The sequence below is a fragment of the Lissotriton vulgaris genome, chromosome 6, assembly GCF_964263255.1.
Source record: "Lissotriton vulgaris chromosome 6, aLisVul1.2, whole genome shotgun sequence".
NCBI lineage: Eukaryota > Metazoa > Chordata > Amphibia > Caudata > Salamandridae > Lissotriton > Lissotriton vulgaris.
The window spans coordinates 872,978,390-872,993,481 of NC_141694.1; positions in this window are offsets into that span (position 1 = coordinate 872,978,390).

The window sequence follows — 15,092 nt, forward strand, 5'->3', positions numbered from 1 at the left end:
TGCAGAGCAAAGGGCTTGTCTCAGTTGATCAAAAGCATTTTGACATTCATCTGTCCATTCAAGGGGCATTGGTGTAGTTTTGGACAGTAACGCTAACAAAGGTTTTATAATGTGCGAAAACCCCATGATCCACTGTCTACAAAAGGACGTTAATCCTATAAAAGCACGCACATCTCTCTGAGTGCGGGGGACTGGTGTATCTAAAATCGCCTGAATTCGATCTGATGTTAATGCACGCCCCTCCTTAGACAAAAGATGACCGAGGTAGGTCACCTTGGGTCTACAATATTGAAGCTTTTTCTTCGAAACCTTATGATTGTTCTGGGCCAAAAAGGAGAGCAAAGCAAGTGTGCTCTCCTCGCATTGTACATAAGTGTCTGCAGCTAACAATAGGTCATCGACATACTGGATAAGGGCAACTCCAGATTGCAATTCAAAAGAATCAAGCTGTCTTTTTAAAGCTTGGCTGTAGATACTCGGACTCTCAGTGTAACCTTGAGGAACACGACAAAATCTAAACGATTTATTATTTAACGTAAAGCCAAACAAATATCTACTATCAGGATGGATGGGGATGGAAAAGAACGCATTCTTAAGGTCAATGACACTAAAGGTCGTCGCCGTTGGGGGAACCAATGTGAGTAATGTGGTGATGTCGGACACCACCGGGTATTGGGGAATGACAATTTTGTTAATTTCTCTCAAATCAATAATAAAGCGATAGACCTTGTCGTCAGTATCTTTCTTAAGGATCGGAAGAATAGGACTGTTACAAACATTGTAAGGAACCTCCTCCACTACTCCTGCAATGATCAAATCTTGAACAATGTGCGTCAGGGCAATTTCACCTTCTCTGGAAATCTTATACTGTGGTACACATGGCAAAAGTACTCCCTCCTTTACAGTGATTCGAATAGGTGGAATAAGCATCTGTCCCACATCCGTATCCGAGGTCGCCCATAACGTGTGTGGGAGAGAGGCTAATGCTTCAATTTCTTGTATAGTGCAAAATCTGTCTGAATCTGGATAATTATCATTCAAAATAACTCGCACTCCCTCCGGAGCGCAACGTATCGTTGCTCGAAAATATTTGAGTAAATCAATGCCCAGAATGTTATCTGGTGTATAGGGTGACAACAAAAATTGACCAAAACTGAAAAATTTATCGAGACAAAGTGCAAGAGGCTTCGATAATGGGCTAGGAGAGGGTGTGCCATCAAACCCTATACAAGTTATCATGTCGCCAGACAGGGGAGCCCTCGGAACCAAGTTTTTAGACAAAGCGCTACGAGTAGCTCCTGTGTCGACTAAAAACTGATCAGTAGAACCTAAAATGCCAGCTGATACATATGGACCACTCTGATCTACTGGCACTTCAACTGATTCCGTACCCCATCCTACGCAGTCCTATGCATGCACGTAATCCTGATGTTCCACATTCTCACCCTCCGATATCTGATACTGGTTCCGTCTATCAAAGGTATTACGTTCATCCTGGCCACGGCCCCTCTCTTCAAATCTACCACGGTCACCTCCACCACCTCTCGCCCCCGAATAACTGTTCCTGGTCCTTCCACCTCCTCGACCACGCTGACTACGTTGCTCACGAAGTACCGGACAATCATCAGCCCAATGCCCAAACTCCTTACAATAGGCACATTGGTCCTCCGCTATATCCGTACGCCCGTACGATGCATTTCCTCCTCCTCGTCTACCTCTATCATTCCCTCTAGATTGTGTTCCACGAACCTGTGCCAACATCACCTTCGTTTTCAATTCCTTCGTTTTCTTATCAACACTTTCTTTAGCCTCCAATTCCTGCCGTTCATAATACTGAGCAATAGTTAACAAAGACGCAGGGGTCGCCGTGGCCCAGGAACTTTCACTCGACTTTAACCGTTTTGCAATCTCCGGTAGGAGATTGGCCACATACTTATCTGCAAACAAATGTCTACCCGTATCGTCTGTTAACGATTGACCACTGTAATCATGAAACGCTTCTTCGAAGCGTGTAAAGAAATCAGATACCGTTTCGTCTAACTTTTGTTTGCACGAAGCTAACATGGTCCAATCGATCTTTTTAGAAGGAACAAGCGTTTTTAATTTAGTTAAGATAGCCGCTGGAAGTCCTAGAATCAAATCGCATGGTTTACATGCAGGTTCCCTGTCTAAATCTGCCTGGTTTATGTCCTTCCACGTACCCCCAAGTATTGTTTCATAATTATTTTTACGAATCAATCTCCACATATCAGGTGGAAGAATTAACCCAAAAAACAGATCTATATCAAAAAGAGTCATAATACAAGACGAAATAGCCCCTTCCACCCCTTCATAAAATGCGGCCGGATTTTTCCGAAGGTCAGGCAAAGAATTTTTAAGCGCCATAACATCTGCTCTATTCCAAGGCGTATACACCCAATTATATATAAAGTACCCCTTCGCATCCTTCGATAGTTTATCCTCATCTGTACCATCTCCCTTAGGGGGAACATTCAAAGGTGCAGCTTCACGCATAGGCATAACATGCACATTAGAATTCTTATCTGAACCCCGGAGAGAACACTCCTTAGACTGCTCAGTGGACTCCGGCCCGGACTCCTTATTCCTTTTCCGTTCGTCCCGTAATTTGGACGTCTCATCCCGCAGCTGGATCAGTTGGTTGAAAAATGTATCAACATCTGCAAGAACAAATAAACCTTTACCGAGATTCTCATAATGAACCGACAGAGCCTTAGGTTCTAGCGTATCCGAATATTTACGAAATGCAGTAATAACTTCATTAGCCAAAGTGGTCAGAAAACACATCAATTCTTGCTCTGTCCATGTACCCCTCGCGGCAATAACGTCAGACACAGTTACAAATTTTGTATTCAATTTACGGGCCCAACTACGCAAATCCGCGGCTCTCTCCGCAGATAACCTAACACTGGACTTATCCCCTTTGTCCGACTTATCCTGTCCTTCGTCATCAGAATCTGCAGTCGGAGCCGTGGGAAGAACGTACGGAGGCGGCGATCGATCTAATAACGAAAAATCATCAATTTCATTAGTAAGGACAGGATAAAGTGGTCGTCGAATAGGAAATTGACCAGTCACTTGCAATTTACATTCCCGTTCCTCCCTCTCTTTCTTTTCCTGCGCCTCCTTTTCCTCAAGCTGTAAAGCCTTATCTCGAGCAGCCTTGCGCTGCTCTTTGTCCGCCAAGGCAACTTCACGCTTCATACGTTCACGCACCGCTTTCTCCCACATTCGTACACAATCAAACATATTCTGTCTAGACCTGCGCTGAAACAAACATTGCTCCACAAACTGAACCTTTCGTAAATCAAACGACCCATGTAGTGGCCATTGCAATTCAGGATAGGTCTTGGTATATTTATGCCACAATTTACTGTACATTATAGGGGGAAGGCCAAATTTTATGTACATTTCACGGTTTGGAGTTCCTTCTGGGGGAGCCGGCTGTGATTCCGCTAACCTAATTGAGGTACCATTTCCAAGACAGCACATCCCTCGGAGTGTGCTTAAAACAGGCATGTTCAAAAAGTACCACAAAAGCGTGATACCATATAAATGGCACTTACAGTACTTCACACAAATGTGCCGCTCAGAGGAAGAAAACAAGATTGGAGAAACATCTCTACATGCCTGCCTATGTGAAGTGCACTACACATATAATTCAAAGTTCACAAAGTCAAAATGTTAGCTAACTCAAATCATAGACACAATCATAGAACTTCAGTAAGCGTCCAAAAACTACCTTACCGAACACAAATCATAGAACTTCAGTAAGCGTCCGGAGACTACCTTACTGATCACAAATCTTACCCAAATCAAATATCCAGGTTCCAACTGCCAAGGTCTTTAATCGAATCAGCCAAACGGCGCTTATCCAGCAACACAGACGATCAAAAACTCAGTCGGAGACCGGCGCCACCTGGAAGGTCAGATCAGAAGGAAAGGAAGAAAACACCGTGGGTGCCAAGACTCGGGTCACTCGGTGGCAGCGTACGCGTCCATGGCGAGTTTCCAATCCTTCGTCACGACCTCTCCTTCGGGCATCCGAGTCGCCGATGAGTCCCTTCGTGGTCGCCAATTTGTGGTATCGGGTTCCCAAGGCCTACATGCTCCACGGAAATACCCACTTACACCAAAGAACTGTTGGCACGGAAACTGAAAAGTACAAAGAACAAGTTTATTAAGACCCCATGGGGTGGTGGTACATTCCTACAGCACCCTTCGGCAATGCAAGAAGTATCACACCGAACGTTGGTGTGATTCCGTCTTTTATACAATCTTACAGGTAATAAAAAGGTAGGCAGTACAGAGTTACACAACTTTATGTACATATATGGTCATTTTTGGAGCACAGCCAACTCCACTGGTCAGTTTGGCGGAACATTCCTGAGGGGTGACTGGTCAGTAGAAACTGCGCATGTACAGGCTTGACCGTTGCTAAAAATAGCCTGTTGCTGGGCAAAGTCGAGTGGTCAGTGGTACGGACAATGGACTAAAGGGCATGCTGACCACGAGGCCGCTCGCTCCCTAAAATGGCCGCCGCAATATACAAAATGGCGTTTTTCTAATATGGCCAAGTTAAGGGAAATAACGTGTAGCAAAGCTAAGCGCTAACCCGGCCATTGTCAAATTACGACAATACCACTCCGGGTCTCAGATGTACGCCCAGCAAGGCCTACGGGCCCCAGGACTGTCCGCGCTTTCAAGGTTTTGGATGTCATGGTGTGCAAAGAGTACGCAATGATAAGGGATGCATCACTGGTTTTGCCAGCGATGCACCTCTTTTCATAATTGTAGCCTTGAATTTCTTCTTCCCCTGGGGCTCCCGCTGATCATCCTGGCTGTTGATGGGCTGGGGGGATGTTGATCTGTGCTGCACTTGGCCCTGGCAGCTCTATTCTGCATTCCATTGGTTTTGTTTCCCATTTTTCTTTGTAGGTGGACTTATAGGCTACTTTTGCCTCCAGTGGGGAAAAAAAGTCATGTTAGGCTGACTAACGTGAGTTTTTTTGCCGCTAATGGCCTTTTTTCAGTTTTCGCCTGCTAAAGTCAGATTTGTTTCGCCTTTAAGGTAGTGTTTGCAACAGTTTTGACCGCCGCTACCTGAAACTATCGCCATGTAGCGACATATTGTAAATACATTGCTAACCGGGCGATAGTTTTTGGTGATAGGCCACGTTAGGAAAACTACAGCGAACTAGCGTTAGCGGCAGTTCTTGTACACATAGCCCTCTGTCTCTACAACAACATACCTCCAGGTAAACCCTAACACTGTCATCCAATACATCTCAGGACTACTCTTTCCTCAGCCTCTGCTATCACTCTAGTTTAGGGGACTAAGGGCCAGATGTAGGTGGCCCAATACCAGTCGGTAACGGCCGAAATGTGGTAATTTCGGCCATTACCGACCGGTATTGGGCATTCGGGATGTAGGGGACCAAAAAGTAGCGGAATCAGTAAATTTACAGAATCGGTAAAGTTACCGAATCGGTAAATATACGGAATCGGTAAATAAGAAATGGTAAAAATTAATTTCGAGATGTAGGTCCCCTTTTAAATACCGATATTGCATGAAATTCGGTATTTAAGAGTCGGTATTTACATTGGATTGAAATCAAGTGGTAACCAGGTGGAGGCTATAAAAAAAGCCCCAAAATGCACCACTTACACCAGAATGGTGGCGTCGTTCTAAGTCATTGCGAGGCGGCTACGGCTCCAGGCAGAAGGAGAGAGGGTCTGGAGGAGGGAGGAGCAGGTGTATAGGCAGAGTATCACACTATTCCAGCTCACTCAGCCTGAGATCCTACAGAGGTACAGGCTGGCCCCACAAACAATCCTGGACCTCATCAGGGACCTACACCCACTTTTGGACCATCCTACCCCAAGGGCGCACACCATCCCACCCCATGTGCAGGTGCTGTGCAGCCTACACCTGCTTACATCTGAAAGCTACCAGAGTGTTGTTGCTGCAGTAGGTGGGGTGTCCCAGAGCTGTCTGTCCCGTTTCTTTAAAAAATTCATTGATGCCATGTTGCAGAGAATGCAGCACTACATTAGCTTCCCTGCAACGCATTCAGAACTACTAAGGACAAAGACAGACTTCTATCAGATGGCGTAGTTCCCTAACATCATTGGCTGCATTGATGGTACCCACATACCAATATGCCCACCTGCTGCCACAGAGTACATTTATCGAAACCGTAAATCCACCCACACCATAAATATACAGGTGATCTGTGGTGCAAAATACGTGATCACTGACATAGTAGCCAAATTCCCAGGGAGTACCCACGACTCCTACATCTTCCAAAACAGTGGGATTTACGCACGCCTGACTGCGGGGTAATTCGGCGAAGGATACTTGCTAGGTGAGACACTGTGTGAAAATCACTTGCATCGTATTACAGGTGGATGTGTGTGAGCATGCCATTAATTTTAATTTCTTCTTACTAATAGGGGACAGTGCATATGCCCTCCGGTCCTTCATCCTCACACCCTACTTCAACCCAACAACACCAAGTCAGAGGAGATACAAAAGGGCACACAAAACAACTAGAAACATTGTGGAGCGCACCTTTGGCATGTGGAAGAGCAGGTTTCGCTGCCTCCATAAAAGTGGAGGGGCCTGCCAGTACACACCAATCACCTGCTGCAAAATGATTGTAGCCTGTGCAATGCTGCACAACCTGGCGGTCAAGAAGGGCACAGAAGTGGAAATCTCAGATTATGAGGACCATGACGACGAGGAAGCAGTGCCTGAACCACACACATCTGGAGGAGCAACATCAACTGATGGCAGACACAGACGGGAAGAGGTCACACGCAACTATTTTTAAGTAAGGAGACAAAGACAGGCGTAGTATGCTACAACACTAGTTTAATTTTGTAATGACGTTGTTTTCTTAAAGCACAAAAGTGCAACAAAAAGCATATAACTGCAATGCTCTCAGTTCTGGTTAACTTCACCATGAACTGTGAAAGTTATTTCCTTGCTTGCTTCCCAGTAACACTAGTAGGTGGTTCAACCTGCTCACTGTCTTGCTGGCCTGTGGCCTCAGCATGGCGCCTGCTCCTCCTAGTTTCAGGTACAAGGGTGCTTCCAATGCTGCTCCTGCTCGTGCTCTCCTCACTTACAGGCACATCCAGAGCAGCTGTGTGTGCAGTTTGTGCATTCAACAGCGCCTCAAGAGCACTGGTCATCCTGGCCATGCCCCTAGTGACCTCATTTGTGTTTTGTGTCATGGCCTCCTGCATGTTGTTGCTTCTCCTGCATAACAGGGATGTGGCAGTGTCCAGGCGGTTGATGGCTGTACTTTGGACTTGTGCACGATGCCTATCCTTGTACCTTGCAGCAAACTCATTGTCTAGTTTGGTGCATAGTAGCTGCACCGAGTTGTTGATTCCCCGCATCCCTGCTGCCATCTCCTTGTTGACCTGTACCAGCTCACTGATACCCTTTCCTATCTCTCCCATGTTACTATTCAGGGACCTCAGCTGTCGTTGGCATGCCTGGATGGCTCCTCCTTGCATCCTTTGTATGTGCACCATGCTCCCCTCCAGACCAAGGAACACACTTGAACCCTCAACTGGTGCATCTGCTGGCCTTTCTTGCACTCTGCGGCGTCTTGCAGTACTATGGCCCATCCCTGCACTGGAATGTGTTGTGCCAGAGCTCACTGCTAAAGGCAAGTTCTGTGGTCCGTCACCCTCCATGTCAGCTGCTATGGACTACAAATCGGGGAGTGGACCCACGACATGCCTCCTGCCTGGTTGTGATGGGGGTATCACATCATGCTGTGATGCTGGCATTTCTGGTGATGACACCAGGAGAGGGGACTGAGATCTGCTAGGGGACGCCAGCAACTCTTGGGCCATTTCTGTGTCTTGGGCAGGTGGATGGCTACTTGATGCAGCTTTGTCCTGTGGTACGTTGGGGGTACTTTGTCCTGCATCCTGACTCTCCTCCCTCTCAGGTGGTGTCCCTCCAGCCTCCTGCGAACGCCTGCGAGACGTTTCACCTGTGGACATATGAGCGTACATTAGCTAAGCGCTACTGTCTCACAGTCACTACAATTAAATATTTATCACTTTGGCCATGTTCTGTATGCAGTCATTACACAAACTAGTTGGTTGGTGTGCTGTATGATTTGTCCTGACATTTCCTGTCTACATATCGCATCATGCCTTGGCCCTGTATATTGCTAGCAGTACTGGACTTGGGTTCACTTGCCCACTAAGGGTACAGGTAAGGGTGTTGGTATTGGGGGGAATGCAGTGCAGTTGTCTTACCTTTTTCGCTTGCAGCTCATGCGAGCTGTCTACTTCTCCCAGTCCGCAGACGCTGTCTGGTTCTATGGCTGAGGCCACCATCTCCTCCAGGTCAGTCAGGGGGGGTGCTGGGTTATTGCCTCCGCCTGTTTTTGATGCCTTCTTGTGATGTTCTGCCATTTTCTGTTTGGTTTGGCTCCTCAGGTCATAAAAACGTTTTTTGAGGTCCTATGTGTCCCTGGTGGTCAACCCAACGGCATTTACTTTCTCCATAATGTCCAGCCAGATTTTTCTTTTGGCTGATTCAGCCACAGTGAGGGACTGCCTGCCAAACAATTTCTGGTGCTCAAAACCCTTTCTGCTGCTTCTGCACTCTGCTCAGCTCCAACTGCCTTTCCAGAAGCTTCTAATTAGTTGCAGCTGTCTGTGTAGCCACTTCCTGGTAGGGAGGGGGAGGGTGGTAGCACCTGATTGGCCGCCTACTTGAGTTTCACTTTTGTTTGCTTTCCGATTCGGTATTTACCGAATCGGTATTCCCTATTCATTTCTATGGGCCTTTTGGCCCATAGGAATGAATAGGGAATACCGATTCGGTAAATACCGATTCTGTAAATACCGATTCGGTAAATACCGATTCAGTAAGTTCCGATTGTCTGATACCGAATTTTACCGAATCAATATTTTTTACCGATTTTTTTCCTACATACCATTTTCCGATTCTAAAATACCGATTTGGTAAAATTCGGTATTTTAGAATCGGTAAAATTGATTTACCTATATCTGGCCCTTAAAGTTAATACAAACCAGTACCATCTCCACCAGATTGCTACTACCTCTTCTAAACTTAAGGCTTATCACTTATGTGTGGGCATGTCTAGCTTGCTGTCGATGATGATTCTGAGGTTCCTGGTGTGGGTACTGGCTGTGGTTTACAGTTCGTTCGGCCACCAGTTGGAGTCCCACAGAGAGGCACTGTTGCCAAAGATCACTACTTCTGTCTGGTAAGTATTGAACTTGAAGCAGTGGCTTTTATTTAGTTGTTGACTTCAGTCATATGGGTGGTGAACTTGATTCTTGTGTTGGAGGACTTGTCTAAAAGGCTAAAAGGGAGAGAATGAGTTGTGTGTCATCGCCAGAGGAGAAGATGATGCTGTGTGTACAGACGATGTTGGCTATAGAGATCATGTAATCATTAAAGAGGGTGAGGCTGAGGCACAAGCCTTGTGGTACTCCACCAATGAGTTTTCAGGCTTCCGAGTAATAAGTTGCTAGGCTGACAGATTTTATTGGTCCTTGGGTCCTTGGATGCCAATCTCGTATAGATCACTGATGAGGATGGGCTGTGAGACTGCGTCAAATACTGCAGAGAGGTCCAGGAGTTTTAGGGCTGCTGTATCTCCTCTGCCTAGTAGAACTCAAGAGCTAGGTGGAACAACTACTCATAGTGCATCAGATCTATCTCCTGGCCGGTGAACTCTATCTCCTGGCTGAGGAAATCGAGGACTGCAGTCCTAGTACATCACAATCTTGATAATCATACAGTGACAGTACTTTTTGTCAGCTACTCCGACCACCAACCTTCCTTCATCTTATAACTGTCTTATCATGAGGAGCCACATAGTTCAATTAAACAACCTTCTGCAGTGCAGAAATGTAGTTAAGGACAGTGCCATCAGAAAGAGAAAGCAGTAGGGGTTCTTTACCCCACGGCCAACCCTTTTTGGAGAACTTCTTTCCTTTGATAATTTGTTTTTAAATAATAAAACGGAAGGCTTGATCTATTCCTTCTTCCTGGTGCTGGGCCCCAGCAATCATGCTTTGGGAGTTGACAACATTCAAGACCCAGATTTCTGAGACAGGTTATAAAGACATGCAGTAAAAATAAGAACTCCTTCCTCCCACTGGGAGAAGAGAAGGATCTGAGCTCCTAACATAGTCAGGATCTGGAATTGTTAGGGGAGATGAACTCGGGGTACTCTTGAAATAACCTTTGGCATGGTTACTTGTCTAGATGGCAGCCCTTATAAGAAATGCATCCATGTACATGTATCTGGAACCTCTTTTGAACAATGAAAAAAATGGCATATCTTAGCCTCTGGTTTAGACTTCTCCGAGTTGGCAAAAGCTCCATTCCTTGAAGGCCTCTTAAACACATTTCTTGGGGACAAAATAGGAATTGACCAGAGATAGGCAGTTTTAACAAACATTTACAATGAAATAGGTCTCGCATTTGCGAGAATTTGAGCCATTGGCATTGTAAAAGACAATGCCTTTTATTTACGTTTTGGTTTTTAAAACATAAATAAAAGGCATTGTTATTTACAATATCAATGGCTTAAACTCGCGCAAATGCGAGACCAATTGCATTGCAAAAGCTTGTTTAACCTATGGAAACTGATCAGACATTAAAACAGAAATCTTGCAACATTTTAGTTAAGGAAGACTTCACATTTTCTTTCAAAAGATCCACTTCTCTGGAGAGGCAGTTTGATTTGCTTTTCACAAAAGAAAGTGCCAACACACCTGAAAAAAAATGATTTTTAAAAGGATAGCTAAGGATTGGAACCTTTAATTTCAAAACCAGTGTCCAAGGGCTCCTGCCGACTGGGGAAATGCCCATGGAATAAAAGGCCAGTGTAGCCTTGCTACCACAACACAACAGTGCCCTGCCTACTTAAATGCTTTTAAAGTAAATAAATGTGTTCATGTTAATTCATTTACTGTGAAAACGCCTTGCCCTAAAGATAGCAAACATTCGAAGTCAGTGGGCTTCTGCAAGATGAAAGGAATGGATGTGCTTACAAAATTGCAACCTATGTAACGAGGAGACTCAGCAAACAGACACACAAACCAATTCATTGAAGGAGGTTATCTCAGACCCTACGGGGACATTCTGCAAAACCCTCCCCTGCCCATCAATTGTGTCCTTTGTAAAGAGACTAAAAGTGCTGCCGTCAGGATAAGAGTCCCTTACACATACTCTTAGTCCACCGATGCTAGATTGCCCGCACTCCGACATGCCACTTTCATGCCCTCCTCCACAATTTTACTTTGCATTATGGAACACTTACCAGCGCGCATGTGGTATTGTGAGTATGAAGTCACTGGTTGGAGACATCACTGGGTGGAGGGACTTCAATGTAAAGAATTACTCAAGGGGATGACTGCTGTGTCACTGTTTGAAGAGGTGCCTCTATTCCCACAGGTCCATAACACTTCCAAAGATTCGAAGTAGCACCAGCTAACCATGTTTTGCAGGTGCCACAAAACATAGTTAATTTTGTGAATGCAGGCACAACTTGGCCCTACCTTGCCACACCTTTTTCACCATCTGGACTATAACAAGGACACACAGCGCCTCAAAAAAAAGTTTGGAAGAAAATAAACTTGCGCGGACACTATACTAAAAGCGTGCCATGCTGCCAAATAAAAATACTATTCGTAGATGTATAAATAATTAAAAGAAAATATTTCCCAGTGCCATTTACTTTACTTGCTGTTGTCGACCGCTCTTCTTCATGCATCACTGCTCCTAGGGTCTACTTCTGAGCAGTGGGGGCGGGGAGGGGTGAGTCTGGGACTGCGTTCGGTAGCCGAGATGCGTGCGCATTTTAATGCGCACTATTTTTTTAAAAAGCAATTACGCTTTGTAAGCTTAAGGATACTGAAGTTAGGCGGTGCTGCTTACGGAATGAACAGAAGTTACGTATGGCATGAAGAACCAATAATGAGGCTGAAAACAAAGAAAATGTGTAAGTTAACAATTCACACCGGAGAAAAATTACCCAACAATAGGCGGAGTTTTACCACCCATATGGATTACTAGATGTTTCGGAGAGACAGCGCATGCACGCTACCTAGGCGAGACCTAAAAAGGGAGAGTTCTGAACATCTTGTGCCTTCAAATTTCTCATCAGAACCTGTTGACGCCCAGAGATAATAACTCTCAATGACAAATCAGAAGTCTTTAAATGGTCAAAAGATATATCTGAAAGAAATTTGACCTGCATTCCCAGGACATCAGAAAAGAAAAATCTACTCTATGGTACATAGCCAAGGCAAGGTTTAAAAAATCTTTAACCAAGGATTAGGAGGCGTATGTAGCATATATCACAGGCGCCTACCCTTACTATAGGCTAAACTTTTGATCTACTGGTTCTGACAGTACAACAAGGCTTGGCGCTTTGCCAGCTCCATCGGGCATCAAAGAATCAACCAGTATCATTGGAGGAAATTCAGTATCAGCATCATCATGGTCATGCAACTGAATGCAAAATCTACCTATTGTAACTTTTTCCATCTCCTTCTACTCTTTTTTTGTCCAGTCCTGAATTGATTTTGCAAGGAAGGGTTTTAATCTCTGAAATAAAACAGACATTTTAATGGTGCTCAGAGCAGGTTCCACATCTGGAAAGTCCTTTCAGTTGACATTACACATGTTGTCATCCAAAGGTGGTTCCTCCAACTCAGAAGAAGAAACGCAGAGGAAAGAAACTTCTATGCATTTTAAACTGTTTGACCTTACATTCTGAAGAAAAGAGCAACTTCTTTAAAGTGTTTTTCATCAGTGCATTCAAATTTATTTTTAACATATTGCTTCTGACACCTCCTTTGAATAATTTCCAATATTCTGGAAATCAGAACCTTCCAGAGTGGAATTAGATAACTCTCCAGAGGAAGATTCTCCATACTTTCTTTTGGGTGTGTTTCCTCAAGAATGTTTCTAAGCAACACAACCAAACCATCAAAGAAGGTTCTTTTAAATCACCCCCTAAAGGAAAGCCAAAGTCCTCCTTAAGGGTGGAATGCAACAAGCCCTAATTATAACCAGCAAAACATTTGGAAACTTGATTGTTCCAATGAAAGTAGCTTCAAAAACCTCCCCAGTGAAAGATAAATCTGTCAAAATCATCATACAATGCATTACTCTTCAGCGACTATAAAATCAAACTCCCCCCCCCAGACTACCACCTCTTCCACAGAATAGGCTAAAACACCATGACCAAACTTGGCTTCTTCTCAGTAGCAGCACATCCACACTCACATCAGATTTTCTTTATCAACCATGTGTGATGTGGGATGCTGGAGGAAGCCGATAAAGACCTCATGGCTTGCAGGGATTGTGAGAAGTTGGCCCGATATCCAGCGTTCGCTATTCTAGCGACCGCTATGTATCGTTCCAAACGACCCTTATGGTGATTGGTTGTAAGTCAACCTTAGACCAGCTATCCTAGTAGCGTGGATACGAGCAGTCTTCGGGCTAAACTCTAGAGGGCGTGTTAAGCCAGCTGTTATACCATCACATACCCCTTGAACCCCAAGTGAAAGGACACCACACAAGTGTTATGAAAATAAACAGAATATTTATTAAGAATCACAACAGCCCTGGACTCTTTATGAGGACAGGGTACTAAGCACAAACCAAAACTCTTAGGAAAATACTTCAAGTGCACAATTTAAACAAGTGTCCGAGGACACGGTAAGTTTAGTGGTCTCGGGCGGACCCGATAAGGCAAGTCGGAAGCGGGGGACTCGGGACCCTTGAGTAAGGAGGCTATGCAGGCACCGGAATGCCGAAGTTACCTAGCCACGAGGGCTGCGGCTGCACAAGTCTTACAGGCGTCGGGGTCTTCGCTGACGAGCCAGGAGCCGGAAGAAAAGGAGTTGCTGGCCGGCGACCAGTGCTGAATAGTTCGTAGAGATCCAAGCCTGGATCAGAGATCGTTGATACCTGAAAGCAGAGGGGACCAAGTTCGTACTACTAGCCAGTAGTCAGAGGGTACCAGGAAGGCACCGGTTGGCCGTCACCTCGACTAGGTGAGTGGGCGACGCTAGGCTCTGCAGTCTCACGGACCAGGAGGCATTGTCGGCGACCAGGATGGAGGTGCGAGCTGTCCCACGAAGGTTGATGCTGTCGGCGTCGCTGGGCCCAGGATTGGGGCAACAAGCCTTGGCAGATTTCAGGGCCACGGGGTGGGCCTAAAATGGCGTCTTGAGTGGACCAGGAGGGTCCGGGGTGCTTCCTTCAAAGATGGAAGCAAGGGCCAGTCTGGAGCAACCAGACCAGCAGCGTTGGTTGTCGGATGTCGTCAAAGAAGGGCACAAGCCAGCGGCTAGTGACCAGACAACGTGCTGAGCAGCGAGCAGAAGGGCCCCACGCAGATCGTGGAGATGCTGGGAGACTGCACTTCGGTGCTGGAGCTGCTCAGGGTCGGCGCTTCTCGGACCCCCGAGCACTCACCAGAGAATTGCTTCGATGGTCGTGCTGATTAAGAAAGCGTGCAGGTTTTGATGATGGCCGGTCCCTCGAGGTCTCGTCGCACCCACAGATCTCAGCTGAGCTGACGACGTGGGTAGAGGTCAGAGGTGCCAGGGAAGCCGGTTCTCGTCGAGCTGGGCTGTAGGATTCCTTGAGGAAGGACTTGCAGCAAACCGCAGAGTTCTTAGATGGTGCCCGCTGGTGCAGGGTGACTACTCCTTAGCCACAAGGGAGAAATCTTGAGAAGAGTCTCGAAGTCCTTTCGTAGAAAGTATTCTTGATTCAAAGATGATCTGATTTGGAAGGGTCCCCGCTCCGGCCTTTATCCTAAAGAAAGGGGTGGGTACATGACTAGGTCCTGCCCTAAGGGTGGGACCAGGAAGGGGGGTAGTTACACCCCTCTCCCCTGCCGGACTGTCCCCAGGTTAGGGGCTGGCGCCCCTGGAACTGGTTCTGACCGGCAGATGCGTAGTGAGCACCGGGGTGCCACTCCGCAGTCACCTTCTCGCAAAGCCCTACCTACCCAGAATACACAAACCCTGTCTGG